Raw genomic sequence first — 19,048 nt, 5'->3', positions numbered from 1 at the left:
CATTTGGGGCGTCCCCTTCTCCCTCCCTTCCTCTTTCACCCTCTTCAGAGGGTGCTACTGTGGTAGAGACTAAATTATAAATGAAGCATAAGAGTGATTGGATTGTGGTGATAACCACACCACAACCCAATGTACCTCGAACTATTGTTAACAGAGCTGAATATATTCTCTGCAAGAAAAGATATGATAAAAGAATGCTAAGCAACCGATAATTGGATTCCAAATAACTTTTGTCCCCGATCATGCAATTCCTGAACGACTATTCGGCGAAACTGGCTTTGTTTCAAGACATGTCTTTGTTCTTAACTTCTGTCTGTAACCGGGAGATTTCGTTCATAACCAAACTGGCCACGACCGCGATTTAGAGCCATCGAAACTGCCAGTTTCGACATTCTAAAACCTTGTGATAAGTACCTGGCACCATTGTTCCAAAGATATTATGACATTACAGCCAATTAAAACTACTCTTTTGTATCATGAGCCGTGCACGTTGAAACTTCACCAGTTTGTTAAATATTGAACTATTTCCAAACCATCTCCAAGAAACGACAGTACATTTGGATTCGTAATGGTTGGCCAAAACTACACGCCAGATTGGTAAAACGAAATTGTGATGGTTGTTATGAACATGTTAAATTGGAAGTGTACAACTATGTTATACATTGTGGTTTGTAGAAAACAAAGATTGTACACAATAGCGACATGAATTCGGATGCAGAAATGTGTTAACTTGTTAATGTACTGTATAAGTGAGAATGGTTTATGATTCCTGATGGGATAAAAGGCTGAGCTGTCGCTGAGGTTGATACACTATCTATATCCATCCAAGAAGGCAGTACAACAGCAGCTAATTCAAAATGAAGTACTTCGTCGCTCTTCTTGTTCTTGCCATCTGCATGGTGAGTTGTCTTTGTAAATTTCACTCAGTACGTAAGTCAACTACAGGGAATGTATTAGTGCGACCGAGGGGAGTCAACCGTTGCAAAGTGGGCGCAAACACTTGAGTTATAAGTTCACAAAAAATCTCATAACTAGAGCCCGGAAATTTGGCAAAATGCCTCTTTTTATCTACTGCATATATTGATAAAATTTTACCGTATATACGTTTCTTATGTTGTTTCGAATGTTTTGGAAGCCTTTTCATTTTGCCTATTTTGCCTATTTGGGACCCCACTGCCTATTTTTAATTATAATGCCTTTTTTGCCTTTTTCAATGAAATTTGACATTTTTTTAAAAAAAAATGTGTATGTAAATTATTTTTCTCCCAAAAAACGTTGTTGGCATTTATTTTTCTTCCGTTTATTATGTGAATATTTTTCGCCTTATTTAAGTAATATTGAATTCACGCATGTTTCAACATTGCTGAAGGAGAAAAGTGTGAGAAAAAAGTATTTCATGCTGAGTCAGGATATTGCCTTTCGGTTAACATTTCTTGTGCATGATTGACTGCTGAAGTGGACAGGTTGATTTCGAACACAAAGAAAATATTTCTGAAATCTCCCTCTCGAACCCGAAAATTTCAGGAACTTGCGATTGAGCTTAGTTTACCTCAACAACCAGTCTTGACGAGATAGGGAACCTGGATATCAGCAGCTATATATTATGCTAACAACCTTAAAAAAATCAATGAGGTGATCGATGCTCTTCCAGAAAATGAAGCGGCTTCAATTCGTGAAGTGAAAAAACTCCTGTGCTATTCAAGTTTACTTTTGCACATTATGGTGCATTGCCAGAGACAATTACAATTATAGCATCCATGAAAATCTTCGAGGAATCTATGCAGCAGATGATGGAAGTGCCAGGAGAAAAGGGGTGAGCTGTTGCGGAAAAGTGCTAACGGGTAGTGAGTGCAAATGAGGACTTGAAACAATTGAAAACAATTTGTAATATTCTAAAAGGTGAAAATGCTGTTACCAAATTGAGTCCAGCTACATTAGCTTGTTATATGTATGCTCCAATAACTTCTGTCGAAGTAGAAAGATCATTTTCTATTATGAAAAACATTCTCTCTGACAGACGACTATCAATGAATGTTTAGAACTTAAAAAGCACCTTGTAGTTATGTGCAATCAAGACGGAGAAAATTGAAATGATCTTCCCAATTTAGATTTTAACATTTTGCCAGAAATTATAGATAAAAGTAAGCGACTTCTAAATGTGCCTTTTTTCGGTTTATTTTGCCTTTTTTTCATTTTTAGTGCCTATTTACGACATTATAAATGCCTTTTTCCCTGCCTATTTTAACGAAAATAAATGCCTGAACTTCCGGGCTCTACTCATAACACTAGTCGGGAGTATTCGTTTAGACAGTGGGGGGTTTCAAGTGTGAATATTCTTAAAGGATGTTTCCAGTATGAAAAGCCAGAAGAAATTAATCGAGGCACGCTTTAATGGAAAAACTTAATAGTTATTATCATTGCCTCCCTTGAATACTTTGCAAAACACCACTTTTTTTAAAAAAAAAAATCATTGTAAAAAAATCCACAGATGTTTACTTTACCATGAATTTTGAAAAGTTCTACCACTAGCATTCTTTGTTTCTCGTTCACTGACGGATAAGGTGGGTGCTATTGATGCTGCAGCATTAGGCCCATTCCTGAAATAGGCCCAGATGAAAAGAGACGAGAATTTGCCGAAAGCTGAACAGTTTCCTTTTGCTATATTAACCTGAAAATAAATCTTAGAATAAAATTTGAAGCCCCAATTTCGGACGCCTAGACATAGCGTTACTTATTATACTTACTATTATTCTTTGTGTTCTGACGAAACTATAACGTCGTTGTGTTTATTGTTCACAGAAGATTTCAAGTTAATGCTATCAATTTTACGTTAAACAGTTTACTTAGTAATTTACCTGCGTTTTTTGCAATATCTTGGCGATTGTTGCCACTTTATTATTGTTCGGTAAGTGCGACGTAGTAAATTTTTCACCTTCGAAGTTAGTTGTACAGAAAAAATCAACGGTATTTCATTGTTAGGTTTTGACGTGACAGCATCAGGCCTAATTCCGTCTTAATCCGGCCCTGTCACTTGATATTATAAAATCACAATTTCCCGAATGATTTGAAGACGAACTTGGTAAATCAGTCAGAGCCGATTCCGAAACCGAATTTAAATGTACAGTATCGGAATACTGGGCGAGAGTATTGTCCACCCTCAGGCGCTTCATTAGAAATGTATCCATTACAAATAATACCAAGAAAACCATAACCGCATTACACACATGTTCACGCAAACGCACACTTTTTTTAACTGATTCGTTCCTTTGTAAGTTGTGTTTAGTAAATACAAACCCTCCCTCACCCTATACAATGGACACTTGTTCATTGTCGCAGCTCCAGTGTTTTATCCAGCCACTTTTCTACGGGGAAAGGTACATCAAACTTCATGGGGGAGTTGTCATAGACATCAACTTACAATACTAATTAATCAATGCTAATGTTTTATAACTTCCATTGCATCTGATATTTAATTAAATTAAGTGTAATTAGGTATAAGTAACTATCATTTTAAGACCAACACTTTGAAGCAATGGCTGCCAAATTACTTAGATGATGTCCAAATGCTCTGCCAAGTTATTGACATTTTTGTCGGGGAGGACTTCTTAATTTCCAGAGGGGATTTCCCCCCCGACAATCCCCTGAATTCATCACTTGCCGCGCCGCTCGCCAGATCAACTGGGCCGACAGTCTGGCTTTTTCGAAAACAACGAACACAAGCCACGAGACTAGTTGTACGAGAACGAATAAAGTGCACCAATAATGCATCCTCATTTAATTTTTTTTTAAAAAAATCTTATTTACTAAATTCAATACGCAATTCAGTAATCACGATAACATGTATAATAATGGGTCTATCTATGGGTCTCGGGCCACACAGCCTCATATAAGTTGGAACCACTGGTGCTACCAACACCTCGAGAATTCTCGAATTGTCATCGATAACTCGAAAATTTGACTACCGAGATTATTGTCACTTGTTGAGCTCACAGTTTTAAGCTCTATAATATGTTCCTTAGATGTTGCAATACATACAGTAATGCATTCTCGCCGCACTAGTTGCAAGATGTTTGGACTATGCTTTAATGTATTAACGACCTACTATCGTATCGTATCCAAGGTATTGGATAGAAATGACAAGTCTTATGTCATCCTTAGCATAGTAGGAAACAGGGATAGGAATGCAGAATAAGCAGTGAGGAAACGTGAGGTTATTGACTTGAGAGTCGAAGAGGCTTTGAGTGTTGGAATTGTCAGGAGGTGTGATCAGTTGGCGAGAATGCGAGAGAGAGTAAGGTCTGCGGATTGTGAGAGAGAAGCAAGTGGAGAACGATTTGGACGATGGTGTGTGATTGAATCTATGTCTGACAGGGAAGTCAGACAAGTGACATTTGAGAGGACAAGTGTAGGAACAATCTTCATGTATTAGTAAGGCAAGTAATATCCTTTTCTAAACCAATCCATATCGGTTCAGTCATGGAGAGTATACAACCCATATCTAACCTAAGTTAATTTCTATCACCATTCCTTTAAATGTAACCTCTTGCATTTATCACATTTAGGCCAAGCGAGTGATAACCATCTGAAAGATGAATGAGGAATAGCTACATCACCCAATGCAATCTAGAGGTTATTGGTTCGATCCCAAACGCAGCATTGGAGTTGCGTTACGCTATAGTAATGCATGGCAACATAAGTGCGTTAAAAGCATCATCGAGAAAGATGCAGGAGGGTGCAGCTTATAGGCCAAGTTTTGTCACACGATTCCTTACAATTTTCCCCTGATTGTGAGCCCTTTACAGATGGGGCTTCAGCCCCCTAAATCCAGACCCACTCTACATGCACGCCTAGAGGGAAGCACTGGGATACAGAAAATATACTTATTCTGAATTTTTCTATCCAGTAGAAAAATAATAAAACTGTTACTAATGAGATTCTTATTTCTATTTCAGCTCAGTGTTCATGCACGTAAGTAACAAAAATGCCGAATTACCTAATTCTTCATTACTTTATAGCTTAACATTTTTAGTCATAAGAAATTAGATATTGTTTACAACTTAAATCAAACTAAACAATAACTATTTCTCAATTTGTTTAAAGTCTTGTATTCTGTAACGAATAAGTTTTAACTTAAAAAAAATAACGAATTAAAACTTTTAACTACACAAGTAGTAACAAATCTTTCAGGTATTAAATTACATTAAGTAACGAATACTGTTGACTAATAATTTTAAATTAACAGCAATGAACTTAGATATATTTGGTAAGAATCTTTACCGCCATTTCCGATGTAAAAAAAATGTAAAAATATAAGATAATAGTTGATTTTCATAAAATTATTCACTTTTGCAACGTACAGAAAGTAGTTTATGAATAATATTGTTTAGAACTTACTATTGCTTCAAAATGAACTGAGTAATACTGTTCAGGTACTTTTAACGGCGGGTTCACTAGGTCTGCTATAATGATTAGGTTAGGTCAGATGAGGATAGGTTTGTTCTAAAGTTTCAAATTAACAGTTGCAAATTTCTAAGAAGCTTTTGCGGTTAATACGAAAGAGATATTCATAATTAGTTATTACATGGAACCCTACGTTATCCCTTTTCACTAGTAAAGTAAATTTCACTATAATGATTCGTTAAATCTAGTTGAAAATTATTAAAAGTATTTCCACCTACAGACATTCGGTAACATTAATTCGCGTGCTTTACTGGCGGGCTGGTAAGGTGCTGCTGATGGATTATTTTGTTTCATGTGTTTGGATTCTTGTTATTTAGCGTCGGTTTTCTTCCAACTTTGGCTAATCGCGGCGATGAGGATGATAAAACTGATGAATGGACACTCACAAAGAACGGGCCTGCATTTCATTGTGTTAGTCTCATGTATTCCATCAGCATCAATATATCCTAATCGTCGGGACTAACCCACTTGTAGAAAAGCGACGTAAAATAACCAAAAAAGAAGTATATATATATATATATATATATATATAAACAGGGTTAAACTAATTTCTGATTTTTAACGGTAATCTGCGCGTTTGTGTAAGATATTAATTGCGGTATTCTTAATTGCAGAACAAGCTGCACAACAAGCTGATGCCGCTCCACAAGCCGACGCCGCTCCACAAGCACAAGCCGACGCTGCTCCACAAGCCGACGCTGCACCACAAGCCGACGCCGCCCCAACGGGCGTCAAGGCTGCATCGGCTGCAGCTTCAGCGGCTGCGTCTTCTGGTTAAAAAATTCTGTGACCAGCTGAAGGCCACCAGAATTTATCTACATCCCTTAATAAGAGCTACAATGTCTTGAGATGGAAAATAAAATTTGATTAAACGAAATTTGTTTGCTTCTTTTCAAGAAACATCAAAAGCGAACAAGCTTTCTCTGAGTTTTGCTGGTGGAGACCTCTTTTCGTGGCTACAAATTGCATGTATGCAACCACGCAGCACTTGATTTGTGGCTGCAAATTGAGCGTGTGCAACCACGAAGCACAGATTCGTGGCTGTCCCAGCGTGTAAAATATTGTGTAGTGGCAACAGTGTATATGTATTCTGTAGTTGCATGCATCCAATATAGGAAATACAACATCTAGAGCCCTTATAGCATTGTAAAGAGGTGTCAATGTGCAAGACGTTACGAAGAAAAGATGTTAAACTTAATGTTCTTTACCCAAAGTGAAAGGCTGGAATGTAAATGTAATGTTTTTGGTTTCAGGTATATTTCCCGACAAACCCAGAGTGGTTTTCAAACGCCCTCCCCCCTAACCTCCAAAACATCCTGGTCCACAACACTCCTTCATCACATATCCAACACCCCCCTGCCCATAAATGCAACCGCCCCAGGTGCAAGACCTGCCCCATTCTCATTACCTCTCACACCCTACAGGTGCACACGGCCACTGGCAAATTTACCCTCCATCCCAAGGGGACCTGCCATGCCTAATCTACATCCTCAGCTGCAACATCTGTGATGATTTTTACCTGGGCGAAACATCTACTGCCCTCAACCTCCGCATCAATAACCACCGCTCCTCCACCCACAACCTGGATTTCACAGTCGCCGTCCACACCAACCACCACAACATCCCTTTCAATGACTGCTTCCGGGTAGCGATCATCCATCTCCTACCCCAACCAGCCAACACCTCTGTTCGCAAAAGATGGGAGAGGGCCTATATATCGGCCATGAGTGCAACCACTCCACCTGGCCTGAACAAGGCCAACCAGTAATGTCCATACCTTAACCCACCTCATCCCACGCTCCCAACATACCTATCCCTCCGTCCCTCCCGACCCATCCCGCCCACTCACAGTTTCCGACGAGCCTGGTGACGAAACAGTGTTTTTTCGTTCTACGCACCGCTTCTTCTTCGATGGGGACCTGGCAACTCTGCAGGGCCCCAACTTCCGGTTCCGTCTCTTTCTCCTCACACCGATGATGCTACGAAGTTAGCGAAAATTTTGAATTTTTCTACTGTCCGGTGAGTGTTTCCTTTTACCTTCTTTGGTTTTTATATATATATATATATATATATATAACTTATCAATGGAGGAGGGGTTGAAGGGGGTGAGAAGAATTCTTTGAAAAAGGTTACACCCCTAAGCAAAGTGTAACATGTTGTTGAGTCACAAAAGGAGGGGGGAGGGACAGCAAGGTCAATACCACCAATAATATCAAACACTTCAACACACAGCATGGGATTCAATGACGGCTCTTACAGTACGGGAATACGTTAAGATTCAAAGTTAAACAAAATTAAGAACTTATTTTGAAATATACGAGGCAGAGTCAAAAAGTAACCTTAATAGGAACAAAAAAATCAGAATAATGTAACAGACAGTTGATCATCACACATAAATAACAGGTATAGATACTAGGCAGATCGGAAAGTAACGCACAATATTTTTTTTCTCCCCGGATATTGCAGCTGGAGTGCTGAAATTGTACGACGAGAGAGTTTGAAGTTTGCACCACAGAGGGTATTTTTTTCCCCTCTGCAGCTCTAGCGAGAGAAGCCTGAACTACGAAACAAACATGGCGCGCATGTTACTGTCGTCCACGTGTGAAGAGCAGCAAAGTGTGGTTCGATTTTTGTGAGCCAAAGACCATACACCGAGTGAAATTCACAGGGACATGCGTGGGGACGACTGTCTGGACCGTAGCAATGTCTCCAGGTGGTGTGCATTCTTTCAAGTGGGCCGTGTGAACCTTAGTGATTCGCCACGCTCCGGGCGGCCGGTTACAGCTTCAACTCCGCAGAATATCCGCGCCATTGAGGCAGCAATTGTGAACGACCGGCGTGTGCACCTGCGAACCTTATCGCATACGTTCAACATTTCCTATGGTGCGGTGTACCACATTGTTCATGACACGTTGAAATTCCGTAAAGTTAGTGCTCGCTGGGTGCCTAAGATCCTGACAGACCACCACAAGGGCTAGCGAATGATGACAAACATGGATCACTTAACGCGTTACGCCGCAGAAGGGCATGACTTTCTGAAAGAAATCGTCACTGGTGATGAGTCGTGGGCGTACCACTACACGCCCGAAACCAAGCAGGCCTCTATGGAGTGGAAACATGCTGGTTCCCCAGTACGAAAAAAATTCAAAGTGACTCAATCTGCTAGGAAAGTGCTTGTGACAGTGTTCTGGGACATGTTTTGTGTGTTATTGGTGGACTTTGCTGAACACGGGACCACTGTGAATGCTGCAGTCTACATTAAAACTTTGGTTAAGTTGCGTCGTGCCCTTCGTGACAAACGCCGCAACATTCATGCTGATGGTGTCAAACTTCTTCGTGAAAATGCCCGTCCCCATTTTGCTGCTCCTGTTCGTGAGAAACTCACCGAATTTGGGTGGGAGGTGCTCCAGCATCCACCATTCAGTCCGGGCCTGGCACCATCGGACTTTCCTCTGTTTGCTCCCAACATGGATTTCCTGGCCGTCCAACACTTTGCGACAGATGCGGAAGTGAAATCAGCAGTCCGCAGATGGCTAAACTCCAACCAAACGGACTTCTACGAACAGGGCATATTGAAACTGGTACCACGATGGGAGAAATGGGTTGAGAAACTTGGTTACTATGTAGAAAAGTTGGTCAAAGATGTCAGTTCATTTGTGATTTGTTTGGTTTTTGTTACATATTAAACTTTTTACGAAAAAAATTATTATCCGTTACTTTCCGATCTGCCCACGTACTATTCTGTTGTAAGTACCAGAGCGTGCAGTCTGATGGGATATGTGACGTCAGGGACCACAGCAAGATTCCCGCCCCCTTGAAGATATGCACCACAGAGCAGCAGCTTGCTGTTACCAGTTTTTTGGGGGTAACGAGGGTGTAAAATCAGCAAACATACACCGGAGGGTGTAGAGTCCAGTCCAGCCAGACACCAAATAAATTCTGTACTGCTGTGTCTGCCTGCAAAATAATGTTCACGCTCTTTGAGACTGTAATGGTCCAATCCTGAACATTACATCAACAGAGGATACAACTCGTGTTGACAGCGAGTGGTATTATAATTTGCTTTGAGAACAACTTGGAACCTGTAAGCAGGTCAAAACAACGTGGTTTGCTGTGGCAGCAAGACAACGCGAGGCCACGTACAGCTCAGGCAACAGAAAAACAAATGCAGAACTTCGTTTAGAGTTCTACCACATCCTGCATATTCACAGGACCTAGCACAAGGTGATTATCATGCCTTTGGCCAATTAAGTGGCATGAAGTTCCGCACTAACGATGAGGTGAACAAGCTGGTGCATGAGTGGTTACGCAACCAGTCAGAAGCTTTTTTTCTTGTGAACCCGGGTATTCGTGAAACGCTGGTACACCTGCGTTGAACGTGGTGGATACTATTTTGGAAAATCGTCGTGGCCTTATAATCAAGGGTTCGATACCCGGTGGAGGCACAAGTGGTTCGGATCCCACTTTAAACTGTAGGTCCAGTCACGATTAGCCTTACTGTGCATAAAGTGAACTTAAAGCACCGAATCAAGAACAACAACAATTTTGGAAAAAATAAAAAAAATATGTATTGGGTTGGTGCGAATGAAATGTCCGGCCCAGGTGCGTCATTGCCAAAGGCCAAAAAAATCAAAACTACAATACCTGGTTAATCAAATGACTGTTTTTTTCTGTGGGTATGGGAATTTTGGGCATGAATTTTTTTCCCAGTAGTCACTCATTCGTCAGCTGTTAGCAACATGTCGATTAAGTGCCCAGGGTGTAGTAGTTTTTTCACAATTATTAGTTTTTGGTCGCAAGTCGGAATATTTCACGAAAATCTACAAACTGCAATAACTCGAAACCCATTGATTTCCGACCCCCGGTGCATAGGGTCAAATTTGTTGCAAATGTGCTCTAGTATTATCCCTTTGTGTAATGGTTATCACGGTGCGTTACGACGCCAGGTGTCCCTGCTTCAAATCCAGACCTGCGAATGGGTGTTCCTTGTGTGTTTCCTCATCAGTTTCATCATATCGTCACTCATCCCTACGAATAGCAATAACACAGGCCTGCGAAATTGAAGTTATTTAAAAATACAAGAGACGTGTACGCTGAGTTTTATGTTATTGGGTGTGCTGATTTCGAAAATGACCTCCATTTTTTTCCATCACGTCAGGATTTTTTGTACAATCGATATCGATATTTTTGCTAAAATCCTATGTAAAAAGGAATTTTCCCGAACAATTTTGCATGCACTATCTGGCAACAGTGGTTTTGATCCATTTAAATCTATGTAAAATCGATGCTTGGTGATGCAAATTGATTTATTAGCAATTGATTTTATTTTGTATAGGTTTAAATGGAAGAAAACCACTGTTGCCAGATCGCACGGGACACCTCTGATCGAGAGAAAAACACAAAGTTCCCTTGCGTTTACACTTTTAACATCCCATTATGGTGAAGTTTCTAGAAAAAAAGCACCAACGTATTATGTTCATTTGTGTTTATTAAGGTAACGTACATAAAATAGACGATTGACCACGAGGAGCAATGTATGTGTACATGAACGTTTGACACAAATTGTAAAACAAATCTCAGGCCTCTCTCGTGTTAACATCCAACAGTAGTCTTGTCCCATTGTCCTTGATATTTGCGCTCCATATCTTTAATATCTTGGTGGAACCTTTCACCCTGTTCTTCGCTGACTGCTCCTAAATTTTCGAGGAAATAGTCCACATGTGAGTGAAGGAAATGTAGTTTGACACTCATGGAGCAAACCAACGCTTGAAATTTGTCCAGCATATTCATAACAAGTGCTTTATAGTCAGGATCCTTGTAATTCCCCAGAAATTTACTGACCACATCTTTGAAGGCAACCCAAGCTTCTTTTTCCGTTGTTGTCATGCTAGTCTCAAAGTCTTTATCCTTCATGAGCTTGCGGATATCTGGACCAACAAAGATTCCCTCTGTCAACTTGGTTGCAGATAAACCTGGAAACTTTTTGCACAGGTATTTGAAACAATCGCCTTCTTTTGGAATAGCCTTGACAAATTGCTTCATTACACCTAATTTGATATGCAACTGGGGTAACAATACTTTTTTGGGTCAACTAAGCTGTTCCGAATCACATTCTTGGTGCCTGGTTCAAGATTTTGTCTTTTAGCCCATTCTTTCTTGACCCAATGTTGAGTCTTTGCACGGCTGTCTCACTCACAAATGAAACATGGGAACTTTGTATATCCGTCTTGTTGACCAAGAAGCATGGAGATACCTTTCAAATCACCGCAAATGGTCCAACCGTGGTCGGCATATTTTATTTTGTTGAGGACGAGAACCAGGTTTTCATAGCGTTCTTGTAAATGTACCGAGTGTGCAACTGGTACAGATGCATACTGGCTTCCGTGATGAAGAAGGACAGCTTTCAGGCTCCTTGTCGATGAATCTATAAACAGCCTCCATTGATCTTTATCGTAGGTGATATTAAATTTGCTCATCAATCCGGGAACATCAGAACAATAGACCAGGTTCTCTGCTTCCTCAAAGTACTGAACAAAGTCCTTTTCTCGATTCCTGTACCAATAAAAAGTGGTTCCTTTGGCCAATAAATGTTTTTCTTTCAATCTGGAGCCCAACAATTCAGCTGCCTCTTTCGAAAGGCCCAGATCTCTAATCAGATCATTAAGTTCAACCTGAGAGAAGGGCTGAGGTGAATCGCCTCCAGAGGGCTTATATTCGGTATCGGAGCCTTGACCGTCTGGATGTTCCGAGTCTGAAGACTTTGAAGAGATGACTGGTAATTCAGTTGGAGGCAAAGGCACTGGCACATAAGGTCCATGAGGAACGGGGTGTATGGCCGATAGAATGTTCTCAGGATAAGAGATTAGCTTGTGATTTTTTCGGTTATACCCACGGACATGGCAGGCACAAAAGTAACAATCATCACAGTGGTTTCTCGGCTCCCTCCATGTCATAGGAATTCCAAAGCGTAAAGCAGTCTTCTTTCCGTTGAGCCATAAGCGTAGATCATTGAGACACTGCACACACACTTTATGAGGAGCCCACGATTTGTCCTGGTCTCCGAGTTTCATGCCAAAATACGCAAGATAAAGTTTTCTTACATAGTTTGTAATGGTCAGGCAGGGAGGAAAGCTATTCCACGCCGGAACAACATATTTATGGTAAATGTTCATACAAATCCACTTACAATTAAATTTTTCAAGAAAACGTGACGTGATAGACATTTTTCTTTATTTTTTTCGAACTCAGCACGACAAAATACATAAAGTTCACCTATCACTTCCCTTGTATTTTTTTCATCGCAGGCCTGTGTAATTGCAGGAAAGAGAAAGTAAAATAATCAAGTTAATCAACCAACGAACAAACTAGGCCTCATTACTGCCATATTTAGCAAATAATCATCACTAATTCTGGGAATTATTTCAAAACAACTTCAAAACTAAAAATTTAGAATAGCCTAATTTTATTTTTACTGTCAGTAACCTAAAAAAAGAGCACAAGTCTGAAGAAAATGGTCGAAGACTTCAAAACATATTATAATACACTTATACATGTACATATTTCATTGTTTTCGTGGATAATTGCTGTGTTATAATTAAGCACGCTGGTTTGATTTCATATAAAACAACAATTTAATCCATAATTTAAAATCATCAGTTGTTCATAGCTCCATACTAAACATTGAATCAAGAAAACAATAGAACATCAACGTACAAAGACATAACATTCTATTCTTTAATACTTATGTACAGAGTAGGCATGATTTGGTTACATAAAACTCCAAACCTTAATTAAAGTGCAGTAAATAAAACAATCTCAACTTTAAGATTGAAATGGCAATTTACTTTATAGAATTTTCCAGAAATTTTATGTTCTCTGTAATGGTCAGCAAAAAGAAGTTATTAGCCGTAAATGAAACGTAATGAAACGTATCTAAACACTATATCATTTGACTTTTAAGACCATGAAAAGCAACATTTAATAATCAAATGTCTTTGATATATTTCAGCGTCCATACTTTTGGGGCCTCTTGCAATTTTACAATGTTTTCAGTTCTGGCACTATCCACTCGTCAATGAAAGCAAACAATTGCTCAATTTCACTCGAACGGGAAGAAATTAGAGCTGAAATGGCCCAATTAAGGGGTTCTGAAGGAAAATACAATAGTTTTCAGGGCAATCACAGATGAATGCATTGTGTAAAAACAGACAATCACGTCTCAAAGTGTTAGTTTTATGTTGTTACGTTTCGTATAAAAATGTAGAGTTTACAGCATGCAAGCACACTCAGTAAGAAGTCAGTAGCTTGAAAAAACAACAAAAAACACTCCAATCAAAATGAAGTTCCTCTCCATTGTTGTTCTTATTGTTGCTGCTATCTGCTGCATGGTAAGTGTATGATTTTTACTTCGCTCTTTATTGTTACTGATTTTTTCTTCATAATATTCACCGTCCAGTACAGTGGGATCCATGAGTATTACCGTGCAAATTGTCCATGACTATTTTCATTAATTTTTCTCTTACGTCCTGTGTGTTTTAAGCGATGGATTGTTATGTATGCTGGTGAAGACGTTGTCAACAACTTGTTTTGAGTTTTCATTTAATTCCTGAAACTGTTATTGGGTCAAATAAAGTGCACGAACATGGTGAAGGACAATTTGCAAGGTAATACTCATGGATCCCACTGTACATACAGAAAAGTAAAACATTAATTAAAAAGGAAGTGTTTAATAGCTGCAACATCAACCTAATACCTAGATACACGAGATGTTACATATGGATAAAATGCATATATGTATTAAAAAATGCCCTCCTTGTAATGACAAAACCATTTTCTTGCCCTGCTTCCCAAGTTGGCATTCTCCCCGTACAAATGTTTGGAGCTGCCTCCGCTGCTTTTGTTCCTATGTTAAACTCAGACAGAAGAATATGTCAGAAATGTTATTTTTCCCCACTGGACACATTGTTCTTTAGCTCATAAATAACACAGTCTTTCTTCAAATCTGTAAAATTCAATGCGTATTCACAAGCACAACAATGCCACTCCAATTGATGAACATTAAACGATAAACAAACTCCTAACACCACAGTGTTGTCATACAAAACACAAACGCTACGAACTTACGCATCAACCCAATACATGCGATACTGAAACCAGGTTCAGTCAATTTATAAATCTGTCTTTAGGGACAACAGGAGGAGATTTCCGTTTCAGCAGTTAACAAGAAAATTTGGAAAGCCATTGCTTGATGAAAATTGCTATTTTCCACATTTGTAAGCCCACTTTTAATTCCAATTTGTAATTAAAATAACTAAATATAACCTATATGCACATATTTAACACTTGCTTGAACATGCAGGGTGTTTCCGGGCTGATGATAAAAACTTTCAGGGATGATGGAGAAGGGTGCATCTATCAATTTGAGATAAGGAACCTTGGTCCGGAAACGACTTAGTTGAAAGTTATAAGGGAAAATCGGTGTATGAAGATGTAATACTTTTATTACCTGCACAAGTTTCCCAAGATGTTCCGTGGCCAGCTCGGTCACCTGATCTGACTCCAGTTGATTTCTTCTTGTGGGGTCATGTGAAAAGTCTTGTGTACGAGACACCTGTCGAGACTGAAGAAGATCTCCTGGCAAGAGTTCTCGCTGCCTGTGACATTGTTCGAACGACCCAGGGGTTGTTCCAACGGGTACGCCAGAACTTTGTGCGACGATGTCATGCCTGCAGCGAAGCTGCGGGACGCCACTTTGAACAACTGTTGTGAATGTAGCAGCTTGTGAAACTTGTGCAGGTAATAAAAGTATTACAGCTTCGTACACCGATTTTCGCTTATAACTTTCGACTAAGTCGTTTCCGAACCAGGGTTCTTTATCTCAAATTGATACATGTGCCCTTCTCCATCATCCCTGTAAGTTTGTATCATCAGCCCGGAAACACCCTGTAAAGAAAAACATATCCCTGTTTATTAAACTTGGAACAATATGAACATGAATCGATTTTAATACAATGGGATATAAAAGTCAATTAGGTAAATATTCATCCACAGAGGTTTACTACGCCGTCAAACGAATTTGTGCCACAGTGCACTGTTCATTACGAATCCGATGTAAGTTTCCCACTGCACGAACGCGACCGGCGAAGCCTCCTGCCTCGCTCATTCACTCCTTTCCTCCCCTCTTACAACGCTACAGTACAACTGCTCGCCCTAAAGTCCACACGTGCATACAAGAGCGCTCTTTACACACAAATACGACGGTTTGCACAAGCCTACCATAGAGTATGGAACTATGTTAGCCATAGGACAAATAACAAGAGCAAAGGAGCTGCTGTAGTTGAAGATCTTTTTTGCTATTTCTATATTTATTCCTTAACATCTTCTCTAAACTTATAAGCTAAACTTCTTTAGTATAAGGTCCTTGGTTATATAAAAATAAATTGAAATTAAGTAGAAATGAATTTTCATCTACTAAGATATGAAAATTATAAAATATTACTACAACACATTTATTAATTATTTTCTTCTCTTACAGATGACCTCCTATGCAGGTACGTTTTTACATTATTACCGAAATATTTTAGAATGAATGAATGGTTAAGTTGTTTTTCAACATTGTAATACTCTCATTAAGATTAATGCAATTAATCGCAGCATATTTAAATTTTGAGAAGAAAACAGTATTGCAATTATCATCTACACGGAATGTGAATACACGTAATTCATAACTACCATATATAGTTCTTACCTAGCCTAGATCAATTGTTCACTCTTATTTATTTTTTACTGGAATAGAAATGTACATGAATAGAAATATAGAGTGATTCTCTCGCTAGGGAACAGAAACTTTCCTGAACTTCTTAATTAATTTGTGATGTTCAACTGAGTATACATGTTTGTGGCACATGCACTCATTCTATACCGGGTCCAACGCCTGATTGGCGGTCGCGTCCAGTGATGTGCGTCTATGCGTAAACAACGATAGTCTACATTCTACACGTAGACTATTTTATACACGTAGAGTACGTAATCTTTGTAAACAATTTGGCGAAAGGTTATAACTTAGCAAAGGGCGCCGTGGAATTAAAAAATATATACTGCTTATCAATTGCTGATGTGTGAGGAGAACGTTTCATACTCTTTCCTCCAAATTCGAAAAATTTCTCACCTAGGAAAAAAACCTAATATAGGAAATATTCTAGTGTTTTATGGGAAGAAGACCATTCTTGCCTCACGACTGCCATCTGTTGTTGCTTTTTGCATACTATTTATCTTCTTCCATAGTTCGTAATAGAAGAGAAGAGAAGAGAAATTTTGTTGTAAATAGGATTCTTTTCAGTTCTTTAGGAACCAATATAGTTGAAAATGCCACTTTCTTTTCATGAAACCACTGAAAATTAATTTTAATGCACTTTAGATTGTCTACGTAGTCTATGTAAACTACAACCCAATGTAATCTACACGTAGATTACGTGTAGACAACGCATGTATACGTAAACTTATAGTCTACGGCTCATCACTGGTCGCGTTTCAAGGCCACAAGTACAGTCCATTTCGTTGAGGGGTGTGATGGTTCTTCGATAGACATAAGCCACCGAAGGTACAAGTTGAAGTATTGCTCTGGATAAACGCTTTTAATGTTTATTAGATGTTCATCATTTTCATCTAATTCACATATATTGTAAACATTATTCAAATGACAGAAAATCAACCAAAAATAAGAAAAAAAATAATTCTTGCATGAATTTGAATTTTACGTTTCTATTTACATTTACTAAATATTTTACCCAATAGGAAGGATAAAATATTCCATTAGAAGCAAGTTTGGTGTGACAATATACGTTTATATGATTGAGAGAAGTATTTACTATTATAAAAGGCTGGCTAAATACAGGGCGATTATAAAGTTTCGATCCATTTGTGCGAAAATCAGATATTAGAATCAAACCAATAATGAGAATGGAAAACCTAACACTTAGTAACACATAATCTATCAAAACCTCTACAGATAATGTAAACCCAATCTCAGAATAACACATAATCCATCACAGGTTGCACTGAGCCTTATTCCAAATGAACACCCTGCACGTCCTGTGATGGATTGTGTGTTATTCTGAGGTTGGGTTTACATTATCTGTAGAAGTTTTGATTGATAGTGTGTTACTAAGTGTTAGGTTTTCCATTCGCATTATTGGTTTGATTCTAATATCTGATTTTCACAGAAATGGATCGAAACTTTATTATCACCCTGTAGTCAAGAACACAGGTGGCCCTGTCATTAGGGCGTCTGACTGCTACGGAGGAGATTTCCGGGGCGAGAGTGACTTCATCGATTTATCCTAGGAATGCTTCCGCGTGGAGCAGCTCTCTGGGGTTCACGCAGCATGTAAATAAATTTGTACCTGCGGCTCCACTAGGAGATAAAGAAGTGTGATGTTGATCGCATTACTTCCACAAATGGCTGAGGTTGTGAATGTTCGGGGCCCTACCTACACATCATCCCTCATATGTCTAGACAGCATGATGCATTGTTCATGGATTAACTTTACTTTGTACCATTACCAAGGAGATACACTGCAAGCACTGATGGAAAACAATGTTGGTACATAAATCGCTTTGAACAATTCTGTGAGAAACCAAATCAGATCTCAATCAATTACAGAAATTCGTTGCGAATGGATCGGAATTCTGGTTAAGAACTGACAAAATTTAAGTGCTGATTTATGGTTGTGTAATGTTCCTATTTATTTGTTCAACTTATCTATCAACGTGCACATTTGGTACTAGTTTTACAGATGGCGTTTCAACCACGCTCGTCTGCGCATGTGCAGAAAGCTTCTGGGAATCCTGCGCATGACGCTGCAGGTAACACTCCTCCCACAATGGCTTCTGCGCATTTTCCTACGCAGTTACAAACAACAGAGAGATGTTTCACATGTAAACATGCACATTAGGTAACATGTCAGGATAGACTGTGAATTCATAGCAAATCTCTTGGTAAAACCTTGTATTTCTTGACTTTTCCAGAGGCTGGCTTGGCAGCGGCTGAATCCAAAGCCATTGCTCAGGATGAGGGCTCTGCAGTGGCAGAATCCCAAGCGCTGTCGCAGGGAAATGGCCCTGCAGTCGCGAAATCTCAAGCTGGTGCATTTTCAGGCTAATAATATCCATCGCATTCTTACAACTGCAACATCAGTTTGTAAAACAACGAATATAACCGACAATGTATTTTAAATAACTATGTATTGTGTTTTATTCTTTATATTTATAATTCACACACTCCGTCTCGAGAATCTGCAATACATATAGGTATATGTACAATACCGTCTTTCTCACCAGGTATACACGGAAAGCCCAACTTTGGGAGAAAAGGTGTGCCATGTTGACGGTATCATTAGGTATTGTCAATGAATGAGAAATGCCATCTCTCTCTTATCTGGGATGTAAACAAAGACTCAAGCTTGAATACTGAACCCTTTGATACTTGTGATTCTTAGAGTTGACGAGTTGTATCTTTGCGGGTAACCATGACTACTCCGCGCACAGAGAGTGTAGTTTCCACCTACTCGGCTTTGGGTGGTCGAAAACT

The 19,048-nt window shown here is 39.2% G+C and overlaps 2 protein-coding genes and 2 long non-coding RNA genes across 4 annotated transcripts in view; 2 read left to right on the top strand and 2 right to left on the bottom strand.

Moving 5' to 3' along the window:
- Window positions 1-19,048, bottom strand: part of LOC145991880 (solute carrier organic anion transporter family member 74D-like) — a 262,979-nt gene that overhangs the window by 71,389 nt on the left and 172,542 nt on the right. The gene's annotated exons all lie outside the window — the stretch shown is intronic.
- Window positions 1-19,048, bottom strand: part of LOC145991239 (solute carrier organic anion transporter family member 74D-like) — a 190,146-nt gene that overhangs the window by 69,047 nt on the left and 102,051 nt on the right. The gene's annotated exons all lie outside the window — the stretch shown is intronic.
- Window positions 742-6,337, top strand: LOC145991245 (uncharacterized). The gene is made up of 3 exons (XR_014442027.1): window positions 742-899; window positions 4,953-4,968; window positions 6,075-6,337. It is a non-coding gene; the product is annotated as an uncharacterized LOC145991245 (long non-coding RNA).
- On the top strand, window positions 13,696-18,700 carry LOC145991246 (uncharacterized). Its single transcript, XR_014442028.1, has 3 exons — window positions 13,696-13,847; window positions 15,995-16,010; window positions 18,487-18,700. It is a non-coding gene; the product is annotated as an uncharacterized LOC145991246 (long non-coding RNA).

Source organism: Lepisma saccharinum, chromosome 8, assembly GCF_977018435.1.
Source record: "Lepisma saccharinum chromosome 8, izLepSacc3.1, whole genome shotgun sequence".
Taxonomy (NCBI): Eukaryota; Metazoa; Arthropoda; class Insecta; order Zygentoma; family Lepismatidae; genus Lepisma; species Lepisma saccharinum.
Note: the sequence above shows the minus strand (reverse complement) of the source record. Positions and strands in the feature narration are given on the sequence as shown.